Genomic DNA, 8,714 nt, shown 5'->3' with positions numbered 1-8,714 from the left:
GATCACATCCTAGATCTTTGGGTGTGAAACTTTTTCTTCGCGTGTGTCCCTTCGCGTGTGTCCCTTTTGAATTATTTGAAATTTGTGTGAATCACTAGTTTGTGAATAACTTAACTTTAAAAATCAGTAAAGGCATGAAAGAATTTGTTTGCACATAATATTTCTTCGTGTTTCAAATGCCAAAACACATAACTACCCTAACTATTACAGAGATTCCCTCCTGGGTGTGAAACACAGAAAAAAGTGATGATAGTGAAGCCGATCACATCCCAGATCTTTGGGTGTGAAACTTTTTCTTCGCGTGTGTCCCTTTGCGCCGTAACCATGGAAAATCTTCATCATTTAACGGGATGCTCGGGTCCATATTCTCTGTGAATGGAGCAATTTCATCAAACTTTTCATAATCTTCTGACATGTCTGTCTTGTCATCCACTCCCATGATGTTTCTCTTCCCAGAAAGAACTATGTGCCGCTCTGGCTCATCATACGATGCATTCGCTTCCTTATCTTTTCTTTTTCTCAGCTTGGTAGACATGTCCTTCACATAGAAAACATGTGCCACATCATTAGCTAGGACGAATGGTTCGTCTGCATACGCAAGATTGTTGAGATCCACTGTTGTCATTCCGTACTGCGGGTCTTCCGTTACCCCGTCTCGTGTCATATTGACCCATTTGCACCGAAACAAAGCGACCTTCAAACAACGTCGATAGTCAAGTTCCCATATGTCCTATATATAACCATAATATGTTTCCTTTCCCGTCTTGGTTTCTGCATCAAAGCGGACACCACTGTTTTGGTTGGGGCTCTTCTTATCTTGGGCGATCGTGTAAAATGTATTACCATTTATCTCGTACCCTTTGAAAGTCATTATATTCGAAGATGGTAACTGGGACATCAAGTACAGGTCATCTTCAATAGAGGCATCATGCATGGTACGTGTCTGCAACCAGCTAGCGAAACTCCTGGTTTGTTCACGTGTAATCCAGTCATCAGACCGTTCCGGGTGTTTGGAGCGTAGCAAATTCTTGTGTTCACCCATATACGGAGCCACCAAGGCAGAATTCGGTAGAACTGTGTAGTTTTCTTTAGTGAGAGAATGTCCGTCCATACATATTATTTGTTCCCCTCCTAGCGTGCCTTTTCCATCCAGTCCACCAAGGCAGAATGCCGTGATTCAGGAACACCAATCGGCTTAAGGTCAGGAATAAAGTCAATACAAAACTCAATGACCTCCTCATTTTCATGGCCCTTGGAGATGCTTCCTTCTGGCCTAGAACAGTTATGAACATATTTCTTTAAGACTCCCATGAACCTCTCAAAGGGGAACTTATTGTGTAGAAATACAGGACCCAAAACGTTAATCTCTTCGCATAGGTGAACTAGGACGTGTGTCATGATGTTGAACAAGGATGGTGGGAACACCAACTCGAAACTTACAAGACATTGCACCAAATCATTCTCTAACCTTGGTATGATTTCTGCATCGATTACCTTTTGAGAGATTGCATTGAGAAATGCACATAGCTTCACAATGGCTAATCGAATGTTTTCCGGTAGAAGCCCCCTCAATGCAACCGGAAGCAGTTGCGTCATAATCACGTGGCAGTCATGAGACTTTAGGTTCTAGAACTTTTTCTCTGCCATGTTTATTATTCCCTTTATATTTGACGAGAAGCCAGACGGTATCTTAATACTGAGCAGACATTCAAAGAAGATTTCCTTCTCTTATTTGGTAAGAGCGTAGCTTGCATGACCCTGATGTATGTCGTCTTTTCCGTGCATACGTTGCTTGTCCTCCCGTGCCTCAGGTGTATCTTTTGTCTTCCCATACACGCCCAAGAAGCCAAGCCGGGTCACACAAAGATTCTTCGTCACGTGCATCACGTTGATTGCGGAGTGGACCTCTAGGTCTTTCCAATAGGGCAGGTTCCAAAAATTAGATTTCTTCTTCCACACATGGGTGCGCGTCCGTCAGCGTCATTCGGAACAGGTTCTCCACCAGGACCCTTTCCAAAGACCACCTTCAAATCCTTGACCATATCATGTACATCAGCACCAGTATGGTGGCGAGGCTTCGTCCGGTGATCCGCCTCACCTTTGAAATGCTTGCCTTTCTTTCTTACGGGATGCCTGCTCGGAAGAAATCAAAGATGTCCCAGGTACACATTCTTCTTACAATTAGCCAAATATATACTGTCGGTATCATCCAAACAGTGCGTGCATGCGCGGTATCCCTTGTTTGTCTGTCCTGAAAGGTTACTGAGAGCAGGCCAATCATTGATGGTCACGAACAGCAACGCCTTTAGGTCAAATTCTTCCCCCATGTGCTCATCCCACGCACGTACACCTGTTCCATTCCATAGTTGTAAGAGTTCTTCAACTAATGGCCTTAGGTACACATCAATGTCGTTGCCGGGTTGCTTAGGGCCTTGGATGAGCACTGGCATCATAATGAATTTCCGCTTCATGCACAACCAAGGAGGAAGGTTATACAAACATAGAGTCACAGGCCAGGTGCTATGGTTGCTGCTCTGCTCCCCAAAAGGATTAATGCCATCTGCGCGTAGAACAAACCATACGTTCCTTGCGTCATCTGCAAACTCCTTCCCGTACTTTCTTTCGATTTTTCTCCACTGCGACCCATCAGCGGGAACTCTCAACTTTCCTATGACGCCCGAATAATTAAGCTACAGTAATCGCACATTAATGATGCCACGTCACCTCGGTTATTGTTGCTAATCTCGCGTTAGTTCGAAACCGATTCAAATTCAAAATTTAAAATCAAGCAAACAATAAAAGTTTTGAAATATTAAAACTAAAATGTTCAATAAATAGTAGATAAATCAGAGGCTATGATAAAATGGTAAACAACATTATTGAAATTTGATAGGTGACTTAAATAACCTCAAACAGTGGTTGAAAAAATTATTTAATAACCTTTTTATTAATACAAAATAAATATGAAATGATATTTACCCCAAACTAGTTGTTGTGGTAGGATATATTGTGCTGTGATTTGTGGGCCAGCTGTCATATTTTACAAAACTCATTTGGTGCCCAGACAATTAGCCAAAACAGCAAAACAAACATAAGAAAAAGTAAAACAAAACAAGACAAACAAAAGAAAAGAAAAAGAGACCCCTCCCCCGAACTGGGCCTCGACCCAGCAGGCTATCGGGCCAACTAGCCCAACTGGGCAAAGGCCCAGCCGGCCACCCCACTACCCCCATAACCCCCCACCCCTGGTCAAACCCTAACCCAACCACCCGCACTCCTCCACCCGATCCAGATTGGATCGGGGCTCACAAGCACGCCGCCGTCGCTGCCTGGAACGCCGCCTCACCGTCCTCCTCCTCGACCCCTCGCTGGAGCTGCCCCACCGGACTCCATCGTGACGTCGTCTCCGTCTACAAGGCCGTCCCCGTCTTCCTCCTCATGCCTCGCTGCCCTGTACCCTGCATGTCGATGTGAGCCGCCGCCTCCCTCCTCCCTCTCTGCTTCCGCAGCACCGTGCCCTTCCACCCACAATGCCGGCCACTGTCGCTGCTCTACTGCTGCGGCTGCTGCTCCGCTGCCGTCGCCATGTCTCACCCCGCGCCCTACTCCCCGCAGCGCGTGCCGAACTGTCGCGCCCAGGGCCGGCACCCACGCCCGCACGCGCCCCCTGTCGCGCTCGCCGCGACCTTCATCCCCCGCGCGCGCACGACCCTGGACACGCCATGCCCGTGACCCCATTTTGGCTCCGCCACCTCCCGCCTCTCGCTCCACCTCGCAGCCGACGTCCTGCCGCTGCTCACTCTCCGCCCCGCTCCGGCCTCCCTCGCCGCGGTCCACCTCCCTAAGCTGGCCGCTCGCCGCGGCTCGCATCGCCGCGCCCGCACCAGCCACGGCCTCGCCTAGCGTAGCCGCACGCCGCCGCTGTTGCGTCCCGCCTCCGTCTGTGCTGCCCACGCGCAGCGCCACTCCCCTCGCCACCGGCGCCGCCCTGCTGCTCTCCTGCCGGCGTCCCCCTCCGGTGACCGCCCGGCCTCGCCACTGCGCCATGGGCGTGTGCCCGATTGGGTTGCGCCCGAAACCATCGCCCGTGCCCGTTTGCCCTCTGCGCCCGTGCCCACTAGCCCCTTTGGACCAATGACAGGTGGGCCTAGCCTAGAACGTTTTATAAAAAAAGAATTAAAAAAATATATAAAAAATTATAATTAATAAATTAATTACAGAAATAATTAACTTAATTAATTTTGATTAATCAAACTAAACAAATAATTAAACTAATTAAACATTAGTTATCTAATTAACCTGGTTAGTTAATTAGCTAATTAATATGTATGACAGTGGGGCCCACCCCCTAATTAATAATAATTAGGCTAATTAAAATGTTTAATTAATATGTGTCACCGACCAGTGGGACCCCCCCGGTCAGGTTGACCAGTCAACTCGGTTGACTGCTGACATCAGCATGACATCATGCTGATGTCATTAACCCATTTTTCGAATTAATTTAAATAATTAATTAAATTCCAGTAATTAATAAAATCTTTAGAAAATCATATCTTTTAATCCGTAACTCGGATGAAAATACTTTCTACATGAAAGTTGCTCAGAACGACGAGACTAACCCGTATATGCAGCCCGTTCGTTCGCCACACACCCCTAACATACCAGACTCGCAACTTTCCCCCTCCGGCTCCTCTGCCCAAAAACGCGAAACACCAAGGATACTTTCCCGGTTGTTTCCCCCTTCACCGGTATCACCTCATACCACGTTAGAACACGTCTAGCTCTCCCTGTTATCCTGTTATGCACTTGCTTGCTATGTATTTACTGTTTCTCCCCCCTGTTCTCTTCGGTAGACCCCGTGACGATGCTGATGCCCCTGTGGTCGACTACGTCACCGACGACCCCTCCTTCTTGTCTGAGCAACCAGGCAAGCCCCCCCCTGATCACCAGATATTGCCTATTCTCTCCTATACTGCTTGCATTAGAGTAGTGTAGCATGTTATTGCTTTCCGTTTATCCTATCCTGATGCATAGCGTGTCCTTGCTACTACTTTTGTTACCTTTACCTGCAATCCTACATGCTTAGTATAGGATGCTAGTTTTCCATCAGTGGCCCTACATTCTTGTCCGTCTGCTATGTTATACTATCGGGCCGTGATCACCCGGGAGGTGATCACGGGTATATACTATACTTTATACATGATACATGTGGTGACTAAAGTCGGGTCGGCTCGAGGATTACCCGCGAGTGATTCACGGATTGGGGGCTGAAAGGACCTTTGTCCTGACAGCCCTCTGGGTGGATCTTTGTGGCGGAGCGACAGGGCAGGTTGAGACTACCTGGGTGAGAGGTGGGCCTGGCCCTGTCGGTGTTCGCAGTTATTTCAAAATAACACGCATAACGAGTTCTTGGTATTTGATCTGAGTCTGGCCATTTGGTCTATACGCACTAACCAACTACGTGGGAAAGTTATGGGCACTCGACGTCGTGGTATCATCCGAAGCCTTCGTGACGTCAGGGACTGAGTGGCGCGCGCCGGGTTGGACCGCGTAACATGACTTCCTTTGTAATGGAGGTTGCTAGGTCTGCTCGCCGGCCGCGTTCGCAACATGCAGGTGTGCTAAGGGCGATGGCCCCAGACCCCTGTGCGCTTAGGTTTAGACCATCATGGTGACCTCTCTGTTGTGCCTAGGTGGGGCTGCGACGTGTTGATCTTCCGCGGCCGGGCATGACCCAAAAAAGTGTGTCCGGCCAAATGGGATCAAGCGTGCTGGGTTATGTGGTGCATCCCTGCAGGGAAGTTTATCTATTCGAATAGCCATGTCCCTCGGTAAATGGACGACCCAGAGTTGTACCTTGACCTTATGACAACTAGAACTAGATACTTAATAAAACACACCCTTCCAAGTGCCAGATACAACCCGGTGGTCGCTCTCTAAGAGGGCGACGAGGAGGGGATCGCCGGGTAGGATTATGCTATGCGATGCTAATTGGAGGACTGTAGTCTACTCTCTTCTACATGCTGCAAGACGGAGGCTGCCAGAAGCGTAGTCTTCGACAGGATTAGCTATCCCCCTCTTATTCTGGCATTCTGCAGTTCAGTCCACTGATATGGCCCTTTACACATATATCCATGCATATGTAGTGTAGCTCCTTGCTTGCGAGTACTTTGGATGAGTACTCACGGTTGCCTTGTTCCCCCCTTTTCCCCCTTTCTTTACCCGATTGCTGTGACCAGACGATGGAGCCCAGGAGCCAGACGCCACCATTGACGACGACTCCTACTACACTGGAGGTGCCTACTACTACGTGCAGCCCACTGACGATGACCAGGAGTAGTTAGGAGGATCCCAGGTAGGAGGCATGCGCCTCTTTCGATTGTATCCCAGTTTGTGCTAGCCATCTTATGGCAACTTGTTTAACTTATGTCTGAACTCAGATATTGTTGCTTCCGCTGACTCGCCTATGATTGAGCACTTGTATTCGCGCCCTCGAGGCCCCTGGCTTGTATTATGATGCTTGTATGACTTATTTATGTTTTAGAGTTGTGTTGTGATATCTTCCCGTGAGTCCCTGATATTGAATCGGGGGCGTCACATTTCTGTCTTTCTGTCAGGACCCCGACTCAATGCCACATCGATCTAGCTTGTAACACCTCATATCACTTTGCGGCCTCACGCACGGTATTCCCACGGGTGTCGCCTTACCTTTGCCCGGGACCGTTTGCGCCTTTTGGCACATGTATATGATAGTGTCGCTAGCATCCATATGATAAGGAGCCCGGGCTGACATGGCTAGTCGTAAACCCAAAGTGGCACAAACTTACAGGGACAGGCATCCATGACCCAACATCGAACGTGTCGGTCATCAGCGAGTGAATCCAGGCTGTAGCACTGGGCTAGCAGGACTTCGGTGAACCGGGCTGTAGCGGGCTAACAGGACTCTGGTATTCATCGCGTGACATTTCCCCGAAGGGACAGACACAGGAACGAAGAAGGACACATGCCGGCCAGCCTAAGTGTTCCGAGCAGTAGCAAGCTACCATGGCTCAGTGGAAACACTAGGAGACATTTCCCGGTAAGAGAGGCTACTAAGAATAAACAACTAGATAGTCAGATCCCACACATACCAAGCATTTCAATAACATACACACAATATGCTCGATATGTGCAAATACAACATGGCATCACAACATGACTCTATAACTCAAGTATTTAATCAATAGGCTCCGAGGAGCGAGATATTACAAACAGGGGTCTCATGACCCAACATTCAGAGCATACATATCAAAGCACAAGCGGAAGCTATCATGTCTGAGTACAGACGTCTATAAATGAAAAAGGCTGAGAAGCCTGACTATCTACCAAATCCTGCCGAGGCACAAGACCGTAGCTGAGGTAACAAGCTAAACGTCGAAGTCCACGTGGAACTACTAGTGAGACCGAAGTCTCTCTGCAAAAACATAAAATAGGCAAACGTGAGTACAAATGTACCCAGCAAGACTTACATCAGAACTAACTACATATGCATCATTATCAACAAGGGGATGGTGGGGTTTAACTGCAGCAAGCTAGCTTTGACTCGGTGGCTATCCTAAACTACGACTGCAAGCAACTCTTTTGAGGTGGCGCACACGAGTCCACATATTCACCATATCAATACACCACTATGGATCCGCTCCCGTCTCCCTACGAGAACGCCATCCATAGCACTCACGCTTATCTTGCGTATTTTAGAGTATCCACTTTCACTTGTCTATGAACTGATATAACTAACCCAGAAGTCCTTTTCCACGGACACGGCTATTCGAATAGATGATGTTAACCCTGCAGGGGTGTACTTCTTCATACATGTTTCCACCACTTAGCGTCTGCACACGACATGTGCTCGGCAGACTTCAAGCGAAAGCCGACGTGGGTGTAGACCACGACCTACCTAAACACTCAAGTCTCTAGTCCAGGTTTATCGCCTATTCGGGTTCCATCCATGAGGAGATCCGGCCGGAGTTTCGCTCACAGCCCCAAACGATGTGAACAGGGTTCCCGAGACACCAAACGGGCGCCCGGTACACCGTGCCACGTACCTACCGCATCACAGCCCACCCCTACGGTCAGCGCTGTCCACGGCCTCCAGTAAGCTAAAAACACCAGAAACTACTTGCAACTCCTGGACAGAGGACTAGGGTGAATAAGAAGTCGAGCGGGGTCATATTTCAGGGCCCAATGGATCACAAACACAGAACTCAGTTCCTAAGGATGGCTTCAATGAGACAACCCACCATGTACTCCTACATGGCCTCTCACCGATACCTTTTACCAAATCGTGTTCACACACTTAGCTCACACACAGTAGGACATGTTCATACACCTCTGATTCATCCCCGATGAATCAGACCTGACTCAACTCTAAGCAGTAGCAGGCATGACAAACAAGCATGAATGAGTAGGCACAACAGGGCTCAAACAACTCCTACTCATGCTAGTGGGTTTCATCTATTTACTGTGGTAATGACAGGTCATGCAAAGGATAAAGGGGTTCAGCTACCGCAGCAAGTAACAGATGAATCGATGTTGTCCTAATGCAGTAAAAGAGAGCAGGAGCGAGAGAGTGGGATTTTATCGGAATGAACAAGGGGGTCTTGCTTGCCTGGCACTTCTGAAGATAGCATTGAGTCTTCATCAGTGTCAACGATCACATCGTCGGTACAACGTCT

This window comes from Triticum aestivum, chromosome 3A (assembly GCF_018294505.1).
Source record: "Triticum aestivum cultivar Chinese Spring chromosome 3A, IWGSC CS RefSeq v2.1, whole genome shotgun sequence".
Taxonomy (NCBI): domain Eukaryota; kingdom Viridiplantae; phylum Streptophyta; class Magnoliopsida; order Poales; family Poaceae; genus Triticum; species Triticum aestivum.
This window is presented reverse-complemented; position numbering follows the sequence as displayed.